At 35.2% G+C, this 23,688-nt stretch overlaps 1 pseudogene; it reads right to left on the minus strand.

Annotated features, from left to right (window-relative positions):
- LOC107733262 (von Willebrand factor-like) overlaps nucleotides 1-23,688 on the minus strand; it is a 32,833-nt pseudogene that overhangs the window by 8,473 nt on the left and 672 nt on the right.

Here is a 23,688-nt window from a genome sequence, read left to right on the forward strand (position 1 = left end):
TATATATATATATAATATGTGAGTAGAATGAGTAGAATGTACATTATGGATACGTTAAATGTATAAATGCACATTATATTTGTATTCTCTGTGTTAGATGTGTGTTCTCAGCTCACCACACTCATATTCAGGGCAGCACTTAGATCCCGTCTTCTCCCGAAGAACCTCACATTGTCCACACTCTGGGGCTGTAGCACAGCAACAGTTGCCATGACAACACACACTGAGAAACCACTTCAAGAAATGGGGCTGTTAATCGTGTGGTGCACGAGAGTGATAGTGAGAGAGAATGTACACACATTGTGTCTTTACCTTTAGCATTGGTGCAGGGCAACGCTGTGCAGTTAATGCGCTGCTGATCCAGACACACACACACAGAAGACAGGGGTTTTCCTGAGGATTCCAGCTTTCCATAAACTGAAACACACACACACCAGGATCATGAGACTGGCAGAGGCTTATTGGTTTTATAAAGTGGTGGCAATAGCAATATCATAAAGGCGTGATGTTTAATAAACGGTAAAATCAATACACTTTGTGGGTTTTCCCATGGTGGTCCACACACTGGCTGCAGGTCTCTTTGCTTGCACACTTATCTCCCATTAACACTGACCCTTCAGGGCAGAAACAGCCTTCTGTGGGAGTGTTCAAGCACACTGATCCATTGTCCTTCATTAAACCATCACCCATCATGTCACCAGGACTGAACTGGCTCCGTCCGCACTGCTCCAAACATCCGGTTCGACACGCAGCGTATTCCATTGAGTCTGAGCATGACATGGCTACACACAGAAAATACAAGGGGAAATTAAAGTATTTTGTATTCAAGTAGAACACAGAATTATTAATGACATAAAATGCCATTCACAACATATTTAAGTCTGTTAATGCAACATTTTCCAGTTAAAAACGAGAATATACTGTAAGAAATAATGTGGGGAGAGACTTGATTTTGTCCAGAATAAATGTTTGGATATCATGTCATGTGACTTGTGTAACTGGTTACAATCGCAGAAAGGAAAATTGGAGAAATGGAGGTGGAGAAAGTTCTTACATTTTCATGAGACCTTTAATAATGTACACTGATGAACTGAACACCATAAGGGGATACATTTAGATTATCTCAAATTCTGATCACTAAATACTCACCTTCATGTTGTTTCAAATATGCAGTTTTTTTCTCCACGAAACACAAAATTTATTTTTTATTTTAAAGGATTATTTTATCTTAAAATATTTAATTCTTTATTAGTTTTTTATTTTAATTTAAATATATATATATATATAATTTTCAAATTCAAATTTTTTTATTTTTAATCTAAAGAGCAGTGTTATTGTTAACTAAAACGAAACCATAAATTTTTTTTAACTAAGATGAAGTACTAAAATTACTAAAACTAAAACAGAAATAAAAATAAATGTACGCAAAATATTAAAAATAATATTTAAAAAATGGACAATCACAAAACTTTTTAAATTACATAAAAAAATCAATATAAATGAAAATAAAAGCTAATTCAAATTATTAATAAAAACTATATAGTAGTATAGAAATAATACTGATTTAACAGAGATGAAGATTATCAGTGATTAATGACTATAAATATCTTTAAAAGTCTTTTTTATCACAAAAATCTATGGTATATCTTCAGAAGACTTCTTTTGTAGTACTTGTACAGTATTTTATTGTCCTTTTTGGAGTTTGGTCACTATGAACTGCTGTTGGATGGCAAGATAGCAAATATGTCTCTTTTTGTGGTTGTAACAGCAAGGCTTTGAGCGACATGAGGGTGATTAAATAATGCCATCATTTTCATTTTGGGGCAACTATTCCATAATACCAGCCACTGTATGCTGTATGATGTATGCTTCCACTTTAACTTTCTTTCAAGCTTGAGACTTTCATTACAGCACACAGATCTGTAGTAACTCCTGTTTGTTCTTTCTCAGGCACGCTGATCAAAGTACCACGATATCACTGAACTGAGACACGCAGGGTCCTCGCGGCTTCACTTCATGACTCATTAATCACAGAAGACTCACGGCAGAGGGTGGGCGTCCTCCAGTCCACACACACTCCCTGCTGACGGCACACGCTGCTGTACGCGGTAACAAGGTCACACACGGCATTAGGCTGGCAGGCCACAGTCCGGCAGATCTGCACATAGTCCTGCGGGGGGACCAGCGCGTGACAGCGGCTGAACACCTCAGAACTCAACACATCGCAGCCCTCCGTCACCCCCGTGGCACACGACTGAACCTCCTGATGCCGGACACACTCGCCCAGAGCCCATCCCTTCAGATACACGTCAGGGTCTGTGGTCACACGGCCGTCAGATAACACCAGACCTGTCTGATCATCAGAGTAGGAACCTGAGACAGAGATGGGCAAGTTATGGACATCACACACATACGCTATGGGTGGTTGGGAAAAATTGTATGGGAGGTTAGGAAAGTGTAAAAAATGGCTCCATTTTGATTCAGGCGTTTCATGGAATGCCACACCCCACAGGATGTTGAATTGGACTTTAAATTAGAATGAAAAACAGAAAAAGAGGATCTGCAGTTCAAAGAAATTCGGCATAGTCACGTTTTATTAGTTTTTAAATAAATTATTTATTAATTAATTAATTAAAATTAAACATTCGAAGAAACACACATTTAAATATTAAAATAAATATAAATATCTACTGTGCGTGTATATATATTTTTAACACAGTATATATAATACAGTATTATATATATATTCAATTATTAAATTCAAATATTCTAGAACTATTAAGAAATAAATATTTAACGATTGAATTAAACTTCTTATGTGTGTGTGTGTGTGTGTATATACATATGAATACATACATACATACACACACATTCAATTTTTTAATTCAAATATAATTCTATAATTCTAAAGAAACATACATACATTTTAACTATTGAAATAAATACAAATTTCTATAGGTGGCATTACATAGATTATTATTAGGCCTATATCACTTAATGTTAATATCATTTAATGGAAATACCCCATATGATTACAAATAAATAGACAAATTTGTATTAACAATTGTAAAAAAAAAAAAATCATATATATATGAATATGAAAATTTCATTTATATGATAATTTCTCTCTCTCTCTCTCTCTCTCTCTCTCTCTCTCTATATATATATATATATAAATTTCATTTCATACCTATTTCATAATTCTTCAAATTTGAATTTGATCATTTTGCATGCAATCGTAAATATTTTTTAGAAATTTAAATGAAATTTAGAATAATTAATTTTGAATAGCACACATGATACAGGCAGACTAATACTCTCCTAAGCAATCAAACAAAAAAAAATTGTCGTAAGCTTAAAGGAAGTGTATTTACCACATAAGCCAGTGGTGTTGGGTTTCATGGCGATGTCCATATTGACCATGAACTCATTGCTGTGGAGAGTGAAGGTGAGTGTGAATCCATGCTGCTCTGATCTCAGCTGGTGCAGTATTGCACCAATTTTTGTCACAGTCACTGCCTCACTCCTGAATGGGACAGCGGTAATCACACCGCCCAGTCACCTGCAATACAGACAACATGTTGACCCTCTCTGCTAACTTAGTGAACTTTGCATGCACTTTGCATGCTTTTGCAGTGTATCAACCTTCATGTCATCCCGTAGCACCACACTCATCCTGCCCTCCCTCAGCTCCAGACTCTTCATGCAGATCTGATTGGGCGAGCTTTGACAGGCAGCTGTATGCAACACTAGCTCCGCCCCTCCTGAGCGAAGCAGCAAATAGGAGCAAGCGGCTCTCAACTTCAGAGCCGCACCCGAAAATGACACAACGTGACTGGTGGAGCTGCCCATGCAACTACCTGTAGGAATGAAAGTATGCATATTAAAGCTAGAAGTTCATGCATTTTCATGCAATTTTCAAAATTTAAACAGTAATACTCTAAATTGTTGTCACTTGGCTTCAGTGCATGTTTAATTCAGTTTCAACTAGTTATTTTGCATTTTTACGCCAAGATAAGTAAAAATTACTATTTTTGGCAATCCAATCACATAATGAGTCAAGAAAACAACTGTTGAAACCCGCAGGTGTTATTACTTAACACAGGAAAGGTGTGGTGCATTGTATTGTGTGATATACTGGTGTCTAATGTGAGATTCATAACAGGATTGGTTGTTGTATAGTGCGGGATGTGTGTTCGTACAGGGGCAGGTCCAGGTACAGCCGCAGGTGTGATTGTAGCGGAGGGCTGGGAGGTTGTTTTTGCAGACGGGAGGCTCCATCTTCTCACAGTTGATGCGGTGGCTCTGCACCGTTACCGTTCCTGATGGGTTGCACAGCACTGAGTGACAGCCATCTGGCAACAACCATGTCTCCCCAGGCTGATGGAAAGAAATAATCAGAATAGATACTTTGATGTACAAACCAGAACATCAGGAGCCTTTGCTAGTCTGCGGTAGATACTACACGATTAATCGAAATAAAACCGAAATCACAATAGCTAAGTGCAAATATCAAATCAGAAAGGCTGCAATTTATTTACATATAGTATATGTGCTGTGTGTTTCAGAGTGAAGTGCAGCACTGTGTTCTTTTATACGTGAACAACTCATGATCCAGTGTTTTCAGTGGCTCAGAGTGGCTCGGTTTAAAGTAAAACCATCTCGAACTCCATCCCTGCATCCGCTCTATCGTTGAGTCATTTGTAACATGCATTTGAAAACACAACACGCGACAACTATCTTCTCAAACTCGTGAAGAAAAGTCCTTATAAACTGACACTGTGGTTTTTCACCCAAATAAAAGCTTGATGGTTTAACATTTGAAAAGGAAGAAATACAGACATCCATAAATACTAGTATTGTAATATTAGTTTTACTATAAAATAAAATAATAATTATTATATCTTTTATTTTTCTTAAATGCTAATTTTTTATTTTACAATGAAACATTATGAAAGGATTTTTTTTTATTTTGTTTAATATCTATAATAATAATAATCATCATCATTATAATAAAAATAATTATTTTACAGTACAATACAATTATTATTATTACAGTCATATTGATATCACAACATTTTTGGCCAAATTGTGCAGCTCTACAAACCTGGAACTTTATAACCCAGAGCTTTATAACATTATAATTTTAAATTTTATAATTTCAGAAAATGGCCCAAACAGCCCTAAGTAGGCTAAAAGATACTCTATGCAAGTAAGTGAACGCAAACACTTCTGTCTATGTAAGCTACTGTATGCATTTGTTGTTTTCTGAAATGTTGCGCTAAAGGGCGCATTAGCATGAGCTGTTTTCAGTGGTCATTTTTCTCTTTAAGGACATCTGCTGCCAACAGACTGAAGAGACTCTTTAAAAGCAAGCTGGTTCAAATGTTGACATTTATAGCTAACTGCCTAACAACAAATTGGCATAAACATTTAAATGTAACTCTATCGCCCCCTTGAGTTCAGAGGTTAGCTACTGCCATCATCACCCAAAAGTGCATGTGAAGTATGCATGCAATGTATTGGCCAAGCATTCATGTTTGCTACATGCACAGAATATGTTACTAGCTATATATTAAATGAGTTGTTAGTGAGCAGCTGTTGCTTAAAGGGGTCCTATTATGCTCTTTTACAAAGTCTTGATTTTGTTTTGGGGGTGTACTAGAACAGGCTCTCATACTAGGTTGTTCGAAAAACACATTATTTATTACAACACCTCTCTCCCCAGTCTGGCATGAACGGCTCAAACAGTTCCTGTATCAAATGAAGGCCCGCCTTCTGAAATACGAAATGTGCTGTGATTGGTTAGCAAGGCCAGTGTGTGTTGTGATTGGCACCACTCGGCGCCTGGTCGGGAAATGTCATGCCCCTTACCATAGCCGCCTGCTGCGAGCTTCAGTGTAAATATTGCGTCAAAATCAAATCAATTTGAGCGTGATTTAAACCCGGATGATTGTAACCACTCTAAGTTCTTCTGCCTTGGGAAAGCTAGCGTGTCTCCGACATAGTGTTAACACTCGTTGCCTTCTCTAGTGCAGCTCAACCAGGTCTCGTCCCATTCGTCGATATTTGTGATATCACAAATCCCAGAAAATATGCGTTGTAGTCCAAACGAGTCATTCATTGTAGTTTTTGAAAAGTGATTTCTGTTAAATAAAATATCTCCTTTTGAACTGAACTTTGAGCTGTGTAACTTTGCAGATCTTTTTTATGCTCAAACAGCAACATTACAGACTAACTAAAGTTGAAAAAGTGAAAAAAAGCATAATAGGACCCCTTTAAAGGTTTTTTGACAGATGAAGTTACTGGTCCAGAATGCCTGATCCAGTGAAAGAGATTATGGATCCCGAGATTCCAGTGAAAGATGGATTGTTTCTCTGAAAGTCTGCATCAGATCAAGTGATTAAATGGTAGAAAATCAGCAGCTGATGTTTGTAAAGTAGAGGTCTTTCGTGGGAGTTGATGGAATGATGGGAATTTTGCATCCTACTAAAAAACACAGCTCACCTTCCATTCATTCCCTTCATCATCCACACACACTGCAGGAGGACCCGCTGAGGGACATCATCATCATTGTAATCCAACTGCTACAGTATTGTGTTACGTGTGTGTGAGAGTGTGTATATGTGAGTCTCACCCCTGCAGAGTTTGTCGGTGAACGACTGGTCGAGGGCAGCCATGGCTAGCAGGTACTCTGTGCTGCTGAGCCGGATGTTGTCCTGAGTGTGTCGTCCCGTGAGCGCGCTCAGTTCAGTCAGGTCATATTGGTTACACAGTACAATAGGAAACACTGACACACCTGTATACAACAAACATGTGTTGCTTGTAAGTCATAATGTTATGAGAATAAAATCATAAAAGTAGGAGTTTAAATGCATAAAATTGTGTAAATAAAGTAGATATTTTAAAAAAAAAATATTACTGGAAAAAGGCTGCAATAGGAGTAGAGCACAGACTAGAGTCAGCAGCTTTATAAATGCAAGAAATGGATGTGGTGCATGTAGTTATATCGTAGTGTAGGATTTACTAACAAAGAAATCCTTGGTCTATTGCTGTATCAACATCAACTGTCATTAGTATGAGGACAGTGGAGCGGTTATCTATGAAATTGAATTTATTCATGAGAAGGAACAAGACTTCAGGAAATTGCCTCTTTTGTGCAATCTGAAGTAGCAACCGGTGGCTGACTGCACTTCACTTTGATGTTACGTTCCTTATGAATTATTCTCATGACTGTAATCTAATAATGCTATGACTTCATCTCATAATGCTACAACTTTATTCTTTTAAACTTTGCAATTTTTATTCTCATGAAAAGCCTATTATTTTTTTCAAAACGCCATGATTTTATTCTCAAAATAGATTTAGATTGTATTTTTTTATATCAACATGACACTAAAACACTTTTGTAGTGACATGCTGTTCTGTATCAACACCAACTGTCATTAGTATGAGGACAGTGGAGCGGTTATCTAGGAAATTGAATTTATTCATGAGAAGGAACAAGACTTCAGGAAACTGCCTCTTTTGTGCAATCTGAAGTAGCAACCGGTGGGTGACTGCACTTCACTTTGATGTTACGTTCCTTATGAATTATTCTCATGACTGTAATCTAATAATGCTATGACTTCATCTCATAATGCTACAACTTTATTCTTTTAAACTTTGCAATTTTTATTCTCATGAAAAGCCTATTATTTTTTTCAAAACGCCATGATTTTATTCTCAAAATAGATTTAGATTGTATTTTTTTATATCAACATGACACTAAAACACTTTTGTAGTGACATGCTGTTGATTACAGCAGAAAATAATTTCAACTCATCTCTCTGTTTTAGACACATCTCTAAAATAATTATTTGTACATAGAAAAGAAATAAAACCAAACAAGCTTGTTTAAAACTAAATAAGCTGAACAGTTCTGCTTTTAAATATGAAATTACTTGCACCATAGATTTATGTTGGGATTTATTATTTTATTAGCATTTTTTTTTTACTTGCTAGGTGGCTCTTGGGTTAGTAAGTCATAATTGCATCCTGTCGGTTTAACCTAGAAATTAAATAATTTTGACTTCCACGTCCACGTACTTTACAACTTAAAAATAAATAATATTTCATATATACAGTAAAATTATTTCAACAAAATACAAGCTGCACAGTTTTGCTTTTAAATCTGGAATATCTTGCCCCATAGACTTTATGCATTATTGTAAACAGGCTTGTTTTTACAGTCTGAGGGAGTTTAAATTAGAGTGGAAATCAACAATGTACCATATATGATTTTAATAAAGTTACATTTCTATTGAACCCTGAACATCACTTTAAAGACCAGACCACTTAAAAGAGTGCATTGATAAAGCTGTAAAACAATTTCACCCACCAGCGGTCAGAGCCTCGTTTGCTGCCTCTTGCACCGAGTCTATTGACCTGTCAGTCACAACCATAACCACAGCTTTAGGGATGCCCATCCGTCCCCCGCTGGTGGAGGAAACGACTGTCTGCACAGCCAATCGCAGAGCAGCTCCTGCAGAGACAGAGAAAGGAACGTAGCGTGGCGTATATTTTAACTGTCAGGCTGTACTGTACCTGCTGTGTCTTCGCGGCATATTTACCCAGTCTTGGTGTGTTGTCTGTCTTGCTTTGTAAGGTTTCTAAAAGCTTGAGAAGGTTGTCTTCTGTCTGTTCATCTCTCCATGTGACTGCAACTGCTGATTTCACCCCATACACTGTCACTGCCACCTGTGTGTCATTGCGACCTGCAACACAGATGAGTACAACTCTAGAAGTAAACATTTAAATGTATACACAAAATAAAAAATCAGTCTTTTCGAGACTTACCGATATTTGTGCTCTTTATGAAGGTTCTCACAAATATTTTCAAGTCTTCAAACTGGTTATCAGAAGAGGCTTTCAGCAGGAACAGCACGTCCATGGGCTTTGAACACGGCACTGATCAATCACACACACACACACACACACAGAGATAGAAGAACAAAAAAGAAAGCATATGTATTCACTCCTTAAGCATCCATGCATCTTTGCATCCAACAGCTAGAAATGACTAAATTCAAATATCGGCTTGAGCTTTGCATGGGTTACTAGGAAATTGATAAATGGTTGCATAGGTGTTCTAAGTGGTTGCTAGGGTGTTCTGGGTGAGATTTTCTAAGTATTTGAAAGGTAGCTTGACAGGGAGTTTTGCATAGCTACTAGGAAGTTGGTAGATGGTTGCTAAGGTGTTCTTCATGGGTTCCTGACAGTTACAGTCGGATAGTCAAGCTAGCACAATTTGTCATGTGTTCACTACTATATTAAAAAGAATTCCTGTAGTACCAAAAATGTATAAGATAATTTGATATGTCATCTGAAATTAGTCATTTTGACATTTAAATTAGAGTGAGGTGTTAATAGACTAGTGTATATGTCATTTAGGAGCAGTACGTCCAGGCTAGCAGCAGCACTGCTCCACTGCCACTGACCGATCCAAATCCATTTTTGATCATTTTGTGTACAGCAGTATGTTTCTGCATCATTTGCCAGCCAATTTACACACTAATTGAGAGAATTACATCATTCCATTTAATTGTTCCACAGCAGTCACTCTCTCTGCTGCCTCACCGTTCCTTTAGCTTTCATTCTTTGAAATTACAGAAGTCACACTCACTGTCAATAACAAATCTGAGAACTGAGATAAAGAGAGCATGCAGTGAAATAGGCAGTGACGAAAATAAATGCAATTTAAAAGAAAGCATATATGATGACTTAAAATTAATTAAAATAAGACAAAAAACATCATTAAAAATAGCTAAATCAAGTAAAAATCAAGATTATATTATTTTATATATTAAATATAATATATCATTTTATATATATTCTGGACCAAGGACCATATTATATTATATTATATTATATATTTGATTTTATAACTATTTTTTTTTCTTTGAAGAACCAGGGTTCCCCCAGTCTTGGAAAACCTGGATATATGCAGTAGCCTAATTTTAAAAGTGAGTAAAAAAAAAAAAAAAAATTATTAATTACATTTTTTAAACTCCATATGCATTTTTATATATAATATAAAAAACAAATTTTTGTTATTATTCCAAGTTCTAAATACTTTGAGTAAAGTCCTAGAATGTGACAGTATACGAAAAGAGTGTCGCGCTGTTGTATCTGACCTGAAGGGGGCAGCGTGGCTCTCGGTGGCAGTGTGGGCAACACAGGTCTTCTGATGGTTTTACTGATATTGATCAGCATGGGCCGCAGTATCCTAAGATCCGAGGGATTGTCCAACATAATCGGTTCATCCGGGAAGCTCAACTGTGCCAGATCCTCTTATCGAATCTGTTGGCCGATCCCAATAGAATACACTTTCTTATGAGCGGAGCTCGGAGGCCTCTGAATGACGTCCGTCGGAGGGCTCTGTGTGATGAGAAACACCATCTGGTCTGGCGTATTACTGGGCATGTCTGTAGTAACCGTCTCGTATATGGAACGAATAGCATGGCCTGTGTTGACCTCCGAACCTTTGGTCCAACATAACTGTCGCATTCTCTGCAACACCTGCTCCCTGTGCTTCAGCTCCATGCGGCTGATTACCACAGTCACCGTGAAGGAGTACTGCACCACCGTGATCAGTAGATTCTCCACCTCTTTTTGATCAAGCGTAGCAATGACGTCGACCAAAGCGTCGCGTGTTTTATTGAAGCCCTCTTCGCCCACTGCATCTGAGCTTTCCAACAGGAAGACGACCTCGTATGTTGTAACAGTAGGTGGAGGAAGTGTCATTCCAGAGCTGGGAATCCTGGGAAATGCGGTCACAATGGCAGGGGTTGGAGGAATCGTGGCGGCGGTGAGTTTTGAGGTGGTGGTTGGAGTGACCGAAGTGGTGCTGGATTTTGTAGTAGAGGGTTTCTTTGGGGGTTCAGGATCCAATCCCAAAGTGCAGAGGTAGTCCGTGATGGCCAGAGCTTCATCGTCCAGCTCCGTCACGCTACTCACCACGTATGAGCGACTGCTGGGCGTGGCTTTTGTGATCTCATTAACCTGTGCCATGTTGACGTCAGGCCCTAGCGCCACCGTGAGGATGGTGATGTCTTTCTTACGCAGCAGACGCTGAGTACTACGCATGGGCCGAGGATTCGCGCTCGCCGTCAGCAAGATAGCAACGCGGCCCGCGTGCTTGCGCTTGTTTTTATCGTAAATGTAGACTGCTAGATATTCAATAGCCTCGTCCATGAACGCAACATCGCCTCCGCTGTAACGCAGCTCGCGCACCATCTTCCTGAAGATCCACTTCTGCACCTGCATGTCGTAACTTTTCACGCCGGAGTGGAAGAGCAGGACCGTGGCGCGAGTATGGGCCGAACCCATGCGGAAGCGTTCCACCACACGGGCAGGTTTTGTCATTTTTTAAGAAATTCATACAATAAATACTCTTTTGTGGCTCTTTAAGGTGTTGGTCGTGACAGATCACTGTAGCTCCTCAGTTCAAGCGGCACGTTAACCGATCGTCTTTTCATATTTACTTAAAGCATCAAATGAACATGAATGAACATCAGAACGTATTTTATTTCAACCACGGAAAGATGTAAATTCTACACAATTCTACTCTTCTGTCTGCTTTGTTTGTCAGGCAAGATGGCTGATTTGACTGGTCAGATCACCTGTCAATCAAAGCAAACTATTGAAAAACATTTGTTATTAATTAAAATAAGATATAATAAAAAATGAATACATTTATTATATATATTTTTATAAAATAAAAATATTAGAATAACACTTGAAAGAAATGTTGCCTTGGCAACTAACTGAAATAAAATAAGCTTTAATTGAAGTACCAAAATGGCTAAAACCAAAACTGAAATTAAATCAAATTTAATTATTAAATAAAAAATAAAGCTAAATAATAATTTAAAAATAAAAACAAATACAAATCACAAAAACACATAATAAAATTACTAAAGCTAAAACTGAAATTAAAATGAAAACTATAAAATATAAGATAACAAATATTAAACAAAATATTAAATAATGTAATGTAACAATGTAATTTACTTTTAAAATTACATTTACTTATAAATATGTAAACATCATGATTCATGATTTATCATTCCAGAGAATGATATTGAATGATATTTTTGCTTTACAGTAATGAGAATTTGTGATGAAATCATGAAAATAATGTAAAAATGCAAAAAAAAAAATGTAATGGTCCTAACAACAAGAAAAACTGTCATTGCTTTTATGTGAATTTGAGATAAAAAAATTTCTTTGTGAGATTCTCCCACACACTGCATACAATAATGAGTGATGGAGATTATAAACAGAACGTGGTGTACCATATCTGGCAGAGATGAGGATCGTCATGGTTAAGGATGAACTGTTTTCCATGGGAGATTCTCTCTCCGTCATGCACAGACACCTGACACTGTGACGGTTGCACACACTTCCTCAGCACCTCATCTAAAACTTGCCCTGAGGGATCGAAGCAGACAGAACGTGTGAATGAAAGTGAACTGGGAGTCTAAGAAGTCAATTTACTTGCGAGTATGTGTGAATTGGCGCTACCTGGTGGGCAGACAGCATGGCATCCCTCCACACATGTGACGGGACAGCTCAGAGGCTCAGGGTGCTGGCAGGTGGGAGGGCAAGCGCAAAAGTGTCTGCTAAATGACTAAATGTAAATATATATATATATATTATATATATACATACAAAATAACTATAATTACAATCATTTCCAAATCATATTTTACACATAAATTTGGATTCTGAAATCATTTTAACTTGAAGGTAATTTTTTTTTATCTAAATCTGACAAAAACTCATTTTTAAGGACATGCTCAAAGATAAAAATTATTCATAATTGTTTATTAATAAAAAAAATTTACTTTAAAACTCGTGGTAAATCTCACTAAAACTCACTCTGTAAAAATGCTAAAATGATTACTACATTTTAAAAAATATTTTTTAAGACTAAACATTTGATACATTTAATTTATTGTATTATAGGACGGACCTGCTATGGGTTTAGTCCATGAGAGTTTTATGTATGTATTTTTATTTATATTTGCTGATGAAAATCTATGCCAGGGAGTAAATACTCACATGTGACGGGACAGCTCAGAGGCTCAGGGTGCTGGCAGGTGGGAGGGCAAGCGCTTCCACAGGCGTTATATTTCCACTCACACTCCACCCCTGCGTCATTATTCAACTCCTCACAGCTCAGGGCTGCAAGTAAACAGTCAGTTACAATGTGATTAAAGGGTTAGTTTACCCAACAATAAGAACTGGTTCTCACCAGGCTCAGAAATTTACCAACATTTGATCATTTACATTGCATTTAGGCCTATACAGTTTACAGTTATAGGTTTAGTGCATTTTTATGTATTTAAATTATTTATTAAAAAATTATATATATATATATACAAAGAACTTATAAGTTATATATGTGTGCGTATATATATGTAGTGTAAAAAAAGGCCTCTAACAGTAGATTGCTCTATTCTTTTTCTATTCTATCTATCTGTTTTCTTTTTATTTATTATATAATTTAAAAAAAAACTTGCAAAAATTTACTTTAAAACTCGTGGTAAATCTCACTAAAACTCACTCTGTAAAAATGCTAAAATGATTACTACATTTTAAAAAATATTTTTTAAGACTAAACATTTGATACATTTAATTTATTGTATTATAGGACTATACTGCTATGGGTTTAGTCCATGAGAGTTTTATGTATGTATTTTTATTTATATTTGCTGATGAAAATCTATGCCAGGGAGTAAATACTGACCTTTACTTAATTATTAATAAAAATTATATATTTTTTTAGAACAAAACTATTTAACACTTTCAAAAGACTTGGAACACTGTGAACAATTGATTCGAACTGCTTTTATGGAACTTTTTTCTTTTTTGTCTTTTTGGTGCTTGACAGCTTCTATAACCATTCACTTTTATTGTATAAAAGAATATGAACATTTTACCTAATATCTTCTTTTGTGTTCTGCAGAAGAAACTCAGTCAGATGGGTTTGAAACAACATTGTGGGTGAGTAAATAAGTGGTTAAACTTTGCGGCACAAGTCGTTGGACCTCCAGTTCACCACCAGTCCCTTCTGAGCACACTTGTGAGCGTAGGCAGCAATAGTGTTACAGAAACATGCACAATCACCCACAGACGGACACGAGCATGTGTCATGAGTACAGATGTCCCAGTACGGCTCCGGGTCCACCTGACACAGTCAGAGAAATCAATAAAAAAGCGCAAGCAATAGGAGTAATGACCACATGGCAATATGTTTTCGTCATTCTAATTGTGACGAAATATATGTGTTTATATATTTTTTTACATTTATTGTGTTGAGTATAAATGTTACCAACCACACTATTGCACTCCCTGAAGATGGTGCTGGTGAGCACACGGCAGGACTGCTCCACCGTCACCAGCTTCACCATGTCTGTGCTGCACTGAGACACAACCTGCACACAGACGTCAAAATATGAGGTCATTTTATGCCTCTATATTCTGAGTCGCTGTAAGAATACACTCTAGTTCAGGCTGTGATGGCCATGAACTCACCGGAACAGCGTCAGCACAGCTGGGTCGAACTTTCCAGGAGTTTCCCAAGTCTGCAGCGTCCACCTCCATCTGATTACTGCTGCTCAACAGATCATTATTCTGATTGCCATCGAAATTTCCACAAAGGCCACATACTTTCCCCTTAAAAACACACACACACAAAATATTTTAAGCTTATTCTTAATTTCTCACCTTAGATAATCAAGTTGTGTAATTTATGTGTGTGTGTTGTCATTTAGGAATTAACTCATTTTTTATTTAAATTTCATTGTACTATGGGAACAACTTGGGTTTGTTCCACTTTGGGAACATGATGAATGGTATAAATGATTCATAAATCATATTTAATTCATACATTTTGATTCATAAATGATTTTTGAACTCTAACCATTATTCAATAATTATTTTTGAACTTTAGGGTTACCTTTTTGGCTAAATATGACATATTACTTTGGGGACTTGCCTAAATATATAACAAATATTCTTACGTTTTTATTCATAAATCATTTTCAACTTTTTTTTTAAACTAGTAAAATCTGACAAAAACCCAGGTAAAAATAATTAGTAAATTTCTCATTTCTAAATATAAAAATATTTTTACTTTTTGGAGTTAACTTGCTAAACATGGCAAAAACTCACTTTTGAGGACAAGCTCAAAGGTAATAATTTATTCATAAGTAATTTTTATGAATACAGTTTGATTCATAAATCATTTTTATTAATAAATGTCACAAACTCACTTTGGAGAGATGTTCAAAGATTAATAAATAATGTTCAAATGAGATGTTCAAAGATTAATAAGTAATTTTTTTTATACATTTTGATTCATAAACCCTTTTTAAACTTACATTTTGTGTTACCTCTTAATAAATCTGACAAGAATTCACTTTGAGGACATGCTTAAAAATAAAATGAATCAAAAATATTTTTTATTCATAAAATTTGATTAATAAATAATTTGAATTTAAAATAATTTTATTAGGATTAACTAGCTAAATATGACAAAAACTCACTTAGGGGATATGCTAAAATTATTCATAAATAACTTCATTAAAAATGAAAAAGAAAGTCTATGATATGTGCACATTTAGATATCTAGACAGATGTGTGTGCATGACCGTGTGTGTGTGTGTGTGTGTGTGTGTGTGTGTTACCCTGTACTGTCCATTGATCTGCAGTGAGATTCGGGTTCAACACACACACACAAACACGTTTGGTCTTCTGTCCTAATGGAGACCTTCCATTGACTTTTGTTATGTAAACCTTTATGCGGTTTTAGTATGCTTATTCAGCTGTTTTGCAGTGTTATTATACTGCATAAAATGTGTTTCTTACTAAGTATTTTTCTCTTGTTTTCCAGTACAAATATTTAAACATTCTTAAATCAACATACATTTACATTAAAAAAAAAATCACAATTAGGTAATTTTATACTTAAAACAAGAAAAATATCTTCCAATGGGGTAAAAAAAATAAATGTAATTCAAAAAATTAAAATATATGTGACCCTGGACCACAAAACCAGTCATAAGTAGCACGGGAATATTTGTAGCAACAACCAAAAATACATTGCATGGGTCAAAATGTTGATTGATTGTTCTTTTATGCCAAAAATCATTGGGATATTACATAAAGATCATGTTCCGTGAACATATTTTGTAAATTTCCTACCGTAAATATATCAAAACTTAATTTTTGCATTGCTAAGAACTTTAAAGGCGATTTTCTCCGTATTTAGATTTTTTTGCACCCTCAGATTCCAGATTTTCAAATAGTTGTATCTCAGCCAAATATTATCCTATCCTAACAAACCATACAGCAATGGAAAGCTTATTTATGTATAAAATCTAAATTTCAAAAAATTGAACCTTATGACTGGTTTTGTGGTCCAGGGTCACATATATTTAAATTAGAGTATATCTGCCAATCTGCCAATGGTTCAAGAAAAATAAATGTAACTAAAATTTTTTAAATATATATATTTAAATTAGGGAAATGTAAATTTATATAAAATAAAATAATGATAAAAAAAATCTTACCACACTGCAGATATTTATTTCTTGTTGTAAGCAAAAACTTACTTAATTTGGATATATTTTTCAGAAAACAAGACATAACATCTTCTATTCTCAAGTAAATGTATCTCAATTTCAGAATGACAATACATATGTAGTGAAAAATAAGGTAAAAAAAAAAAAAAAACTTATTTTAAACAGACAGAATGATATATACCACATTTTTATATTTAAATTTAGCTGTAATTTATTTTTATTTCAATTTTAGTTTTAGTCATTTTTGTACTTGAAATTTTTATTTCAGCAAGTTGGCAAAGCAAATTTTCTGATTTTCATCTAATTTTACATTTTTCATCTAATATTTATGTTTTATTCTATTTCAGCATTTTTTAATTACCATATTTAAGTTTTTTCTTCTAGATTTTCAGTTTTTAATAACAATAGCAACACTAATGATGGCACAATTTTCATTTATTAGGTAAACTTGTCCTTTAACCTGGTTAGAGCTGGTTGAGCTTGACCATGTTAAGTTGGTATATCCTGGTTTTTCCAGCAGGATACTTACCCTGAGCAAAACACGTCCTCTGCCATCCCAATCCAGATATAGATCATCACCATAACGCAATCTCACAGATGAAAACACAGTAGTCTGGATTCTTAATGCACCTACACACAAACTTTATGATTTTGATCAGCTTTATGATTTTTACTTCAGTATTATTACATTACAACTGTCCATGTATTTCTGTATGTCCTGTGTATGCATTCTGTGTATTTCATGCTGACAGACCATTAATTAGGGGCATCTGCACATCCATTCCATCCACAGAGACCACGCCCCCATGCTTGAGGCGGACCGTCTGATTGGCCAGATCCTGGAACCTCAGTGTAATTGACCGTGTGCAGACAGCATCTTGATCATCAGCGCACTTAAACAGGAAAATACAACTATAAGCACACAGCCTTAAAAAAAGCACAAGTGTATATACCATAGGGAAGATTTCAGACCTGTGCAGTCTCAATGACAGAAAAAGAGTTGCTCTGGCAGTCTTTAGCCAGCAGATACTGACAGATACCGCTGAAGGTGAAGAACTTATTGTCAAAGGTCTTATAATGGGACTGTCCCGTCACCAGACACTCCCCTAAGGAGAGACAGAGCAAGAAAACGATTGGAAAACAATGTTTGTAGCAATTAAAAACATTTAAACATTAACTGAAATGAAAAAGTATATATTTATTATAGCTAGCTGCAAAAAAGCAATACTTCTCATGTTCGTTCAGTTTAACTTTAACTAGTAAAATAAATTAAACAAAATAAACCAATAAATAAAAATTACTAAAAAAACATACTGTACAGATATAATTTTAAAAATAAACTAATAAAAATGGCAAATCACAACAAAAGTAATAAAACTAACATTGAAAACAAATAATATAAAAATAACATTAAATATAAAAATTAAATAAAAATTAAAACTATTGACAAAACCTATTATATAATATATCTATACAATATATATCAATAATAATAAAATAACACTATAGCAATGTTTGCTAATTGAAGCATTCATAAATATTTAACATGAAACAACATGAAACTGCCTTTCCTACACATTTTAGTGTCATAATGTGATGTATTTCCTGATAAAATAGGATATTTTGTATTTCTTAATAGATTGGAGCTAGACTGACATTAAATTAATAGTTAAGTTACAAATTCAGGTTTACCAGGGCATTCTTCATTGGTGCATTCCCATGATCCATGGCGACAGACGCTAAAAGTTAAGGTAGTTTAAGTGGATGTGTACAGATATAGCAGCCACACATATTTGAATGCATTGTTTTGTAATGTACGCATATATGTTTGTGTTTGTGTGTGTGTGTGTGTGTGTCCCACCATGTGTTGCAGTCCTGTGATATGGAGGAAGCAGGAGGGTATCGGCGTCCAGCATGCGTGCAGGAGCACTGAGAGACGTCAACACAGCGATCTCCATCCAGCACCTTACCAGCTGACACACACATTTCACACATTCAACACTGAACAGGAAACTGAGCACACTACAAAAATAACCATTCGTGGTCAGTATCAGTGTCTTGTTTTTCAGTAAAAATATCTAAAGATACATTTACCTAAAAAGCAAAATGTATGAAAATGTAATTACCATTACCCCAGTGTCACATGATCCTTTAGAAATCATTCTAATATGCTGATTTGATGCTCAAGAAACATTTCTTATTATCATCATGTTTAAAACACTTAAAAACTGTGATACTTTTTTACTCTTTAATGAAAAGAAAATTCAAAAGAACAGCACTTATTTAAAAGATAATTCTTTTGTAACATTATAAATGTCTTTACTGTCACTTTACTGTATTAATTCTTCTAGATTGGTGGACCGGTATCTCTCTCACCTGGACAGTTGCAGCCATCGACACACTCCTCCTTGCAGACTTCCTGGATGTTTACATTCTGACAGGAAGTGGAACAGGTCGGGGTGCAGTCGCTGTACTCCATGCCAATGGGACACTTAGGGGCTGAGCAAATGGAAACATACATTTACACACAGTCAATATCGGACTTATGTGAAATGTATTTATACAATTGAGTATGTATGTATCACTCACAGCACTGGCGCTGTACATGCCAGTTGGACAGTGTTATGCCGCGACTGGCACAGGTACGGGCGTATTCCAGCATGGCCTGGCACACACAGTCATCTCCCATACTGCAGTGACAGGCATCAGACTCGCACACGGACACAAACGCAGCCACATCCACGAGGTGAGCACAGCGCAGGTAGAGTGCAGAGCTGCTCATGGCCTCACACCGTGACATCTGGTCCTGAAACACACGCATACACACTCAGAAACAGAGAAATCTCTATGATAAGGCAGACAGAAGGATGTTTTTGTTTTGCATGCGAGCGTCTGACTTTAACTGATTCTCCGGTGCTGTTGCAGCTCTGAGACGGCGGCAAGACACGTTTACAGGGTTCATCTGCTGAGTTTGCAAAGTCATATGGATCATCTGTCAGAAAACCTGAACACACACATTTTTAAATCAATGAATCTCATGAAGCTATATACTGTATATATAGTATTGAAATATTTTATTATTATTTGCATAGCAATAATGTGAATTTTTTTTATTATTTTTTATTATTTAGACATATTTCATATATAGAGTACTTATTTCTATTTCTTGATATACAGTGCACAGCATAAATGAGTACACCCCCTCTGAATAAATATAAAAGATGTATTTTCTTAATGATCACTAATATAATTCATGGAAAGAAGGCAAAATTGAAACATAGTAAACATATACTTAATAAAAACAACAAAATATATGCCAATATTTTCTGTAAGATAAGTAAATTAGCCAATTTTGTATAAATGAAGGATTGCAGAAATGAGTACACCCGAGATTTAATTCAGAAAATGTATAATATTCTAGTACTTAGTATGTCCTCCAGAACTTAAAGTATACTGCTCTGACCCTTCTTGGCACTGAGTGTACAAGTTCATGACAAATTTTCACATCTGTGCTGTTTAACTCCTGGAGGACGACCTCCTTAAATGCCCTGGTCTTTAATGGGGAGTTTTGCTCAGCTCATCTCTACAGAATCCCCCACAGCAGCTCAAGAGTGTTAAGATTGAGTGAAATACATGTCCACTGAAGGATTTTCACCTCAGGAGAATGAATATTTTCATTGTCATGCTGAAAAAATGCCCAACAATGCAGGGAACGAGGGGAGGGTAGCATCTTCAGTTTCAGGTTTTTGTATTACATCACACAGTAGTGTGTGAATTCATGCCAGCATTGATAAAGTACTCCCTCACACCTTCAGCACTCATTCATCCCTATATAAAAGCTTTCTAAGTAAAGAGTAATTGCTGAATTTGTTAAGTTTTAGAGGGGGTGTACTCATTTATGTTGTGCACTGTACATTCATACATATATATATAGAGAGAGAGAGAGATATTGAAATGTTTTATTTTTATTTCTATTGTTATTATTTTTTATTATTATTATATTGAAATGTTTCATTATTATTTTAATATAAAATATATGTATGTGTGCATATACAGTATATATATATATATAGTATTGAAATATACATTTATTATTATATTAATATCATTATTTTCATTTTAATTATTTAATAGTACAGTAATTATTTAACATTTTTAATATTTTTTAAATAATTAATTTATGCTCTTTTTAATTTTTTTAAAATGATTGTGTCCAGACAGGAAAACTTAAAAATAAATCATCTGGACACATTAAGTTAATTATGAGTTTTTTGTTGTTGTTTATTTTTTAGAAGCCGAATGATCAAAAATATGCTTTTTATTTGAGGTGAAATTTGACCAGAACACATTCTTCTTAGGTTTCACCTGTTCAAGCACGTTATCTTTCAGCTCTGTTATCTCTCAGTTTTCCTGGCTCTCCGTATCATGTGGTCGACTCGTGTGAAAGATTATGTTCTAAATTGAAACACAGCTGATAAGTGCACCATCAACTACAAAAGCTGTAATACAGAACGATGACAGGGCACTAACATACTGTACCCTTTCCCCAAACACACATGTAAGCCTCTGAAACAAAGAACTCTCTATTGAAACTTTCTAATATTTTGTCTTCAGGATGAACACTGACGCCACCTATTTCCCCGGCTCGTATTAATCAGCATCCTGTGCACTGCTTTTAACACATGATATTACCGAAGGAGAGTTTGAAATGTATGTTTTTTGTGTTTTTCCTGCATTTGTGTCTCACCTTCTTGCGCGGTGTATTCATGCTCCACCAAATAATTGTAGTTTCCACACAAGCCGCATGTACGGTTGCTGTGCTGCTTGGCCAGCGTTAGTTGAATGTTATGCGAGGGGTCTAAACGGATGGAGAACCCAAACTCTTCGCTCCATAATCAAATGTACCCCAGCTCATACCCTGCGAACACAGAGCTCAATGCATACGGCAGTGGGAGCCTGGAGGGGAAAAATTCAGAAGTATTTTTAAATGCTCTACCCTGTTGAAAAGACTAGCATAACTAGTTGTGTTTTATATGCTGGTGAGCTGGTGTCGCAAACCAGGCTGCTTAACTACTTTGACAACACTAACCAGCATAAACCAGCCATGATAATGTCTGATAATGTCATGATAATGATAGTCTAAGCTGGTATTTTCAACAGGGTATAGTGATAAATAATGACGTATATAAAAATCTTAAAGAATGCTAAATGAATTGTTATCATGATTTTGAATTCCTAAAATAAAAATCAAATAAGGAAAGTACACTGTAAAAAAATATATACTGCCGTTCAAAAGTTTAGGATCAGTAAGGTTTGTAATGTTTTTTAGAGAAGTCTCTTCTGCTCATCTTCCTATTTTGAATAAATGGTGTACTTTTTAACTTTTTATTAATCCAAAAAATCCTGAAAAAATTAATCACAGGTTCCAAAAAAATATGAAGCAGCACAACTGTTTCCAATATTGATAATAAATCAGCAAATTAAAATGATTTCTGAAGGATCATGTGACACTGAAGGCTGGAGTAATGATGCTGAAAATTCAGCTTTGCATCACAGGAATAAATTACATTTTAAAGTATATGAAAATAGAAAACCATTATTTAAAATGGCAATAATATTTCACAATATTACTGTTGTTTCTGTATTTTTGATCAAATAAATGCAGCCTTGTTGAGCAGAAGAGACTTCTTTAAAAACATTAAAAATCCTTGATCCCAAATTTTGAATAGCAGTGTGTGTGTGTATATATATATTTATATATATATATATATAATTTTCAAAGAGTACATTTTACAAGAAAATACTATTTTGGTTGTTCTACTTCAAAATTTCATGTTTAATTCAGTGTGTTACTTATTTCTTTGTAATTATTAATGAAATTTACTAGCAATTTCTGAGTGAAAATTGTTTACATTTAGACACATTTTTTTTCCTTCAGTGTAGAATCTTCATTTTAGTTTTTTTTCACATTCCAGTTTTCAAAAAATGTTTTTCAATCGTTTTTCAGTTTATCATTCACATTTGAATTCACCTTCAGTTAGCAATCCATAAGCATTTTCTTTTATATTTTGAATAGGATATTTGCCATTTGTACCTTTCTGCTCCTTGTGACAGCGTCCCATCAACAGAGAGTAGAAGCTCGAAGAATTCTCCCAGAAACAAAGTCACTCCTTTCCTTTTTCCATGAGAGAAATCACCTAGACGTAAACATGCACACAAAAGCAGGCATTTTATCATCTTGACAGTGTACAAACTCGGCCATAGCTTGTTTAATTCATGAAAACCTGTGTTTATGTGTGTGACTGGCTTTTACCCAGTATGGAGAAGCTTCTGTGTTGGCAGTCTCCCGCCAGCATGTAGCTGCAGTCTCCAGGGAACTCATAAATCACACCGTCAAATGTGTGTATGTGCTGCCGGCTAAACAGACTACAGCGACCAGACCCCTCCACTGACACCAAACCTACAGAGCAAAGCGGTAAAGAGAGTCAAGCACTTGCACACTTGCTGTTAATCAAAGCAACAACTAATGTTTAAAAGTTAGGGGTCGGTAAGAATTTAAAATCAACCAAGCCTGCATTTATTTGATCAAAAATATAATGAAAAAAATAATAATATTGTAAAATATCATTACAATTTAAAATAATTGTTTAATATTTTAATGTAAATAAATTTTTTATCTAATTAAATGAATAATTTATTCTTGTGATGGTAAAGCTGAATTTTCAGTGTCAAATAATCCTTTAAAAATCATTCTAATATGCTGTTTTGCTGCTCAAGAATAACATTTATTATTATTATTATTATTATCATGTTGAACACAGACAGCATCAGTTCTGTTAATGGCTATTAGAGCGGGCTCCGTACGACACACGTTTTAGGGAACCTAATGTGTCGATTCAGAGAAAGGTTGCCTTTTCAGATTGTAATTGTTTAATATTTTAATGTAAATAAATTTTTTATCTAATTAAATTAATGTAATTTATTCTTGTGATGGTAAAGCTGAATTTTCAGTGTCAAATAATCCTTTAAAAATCATTCTAATATGCTGTTTTGC

The sequence above is a fragment of the Sinocyclocheilus rhinocerous genome, unplaced genomic scaffold (genome assembly GCF_001515625.1).
Source record: "Sinocyclocheilus rhinocerous isolate Xijiao unplaced genomic scaffold, SAMN03320098_v1.1 scaffold1782, whole genome shotgun sequence".
NCBI lineage: Eukaryota > Metazoa > Chordata > Actinopteri > Cypriniformes > Cyprinidae > Sinocyclocheilus > Sinocyclocheilus rhinocerous.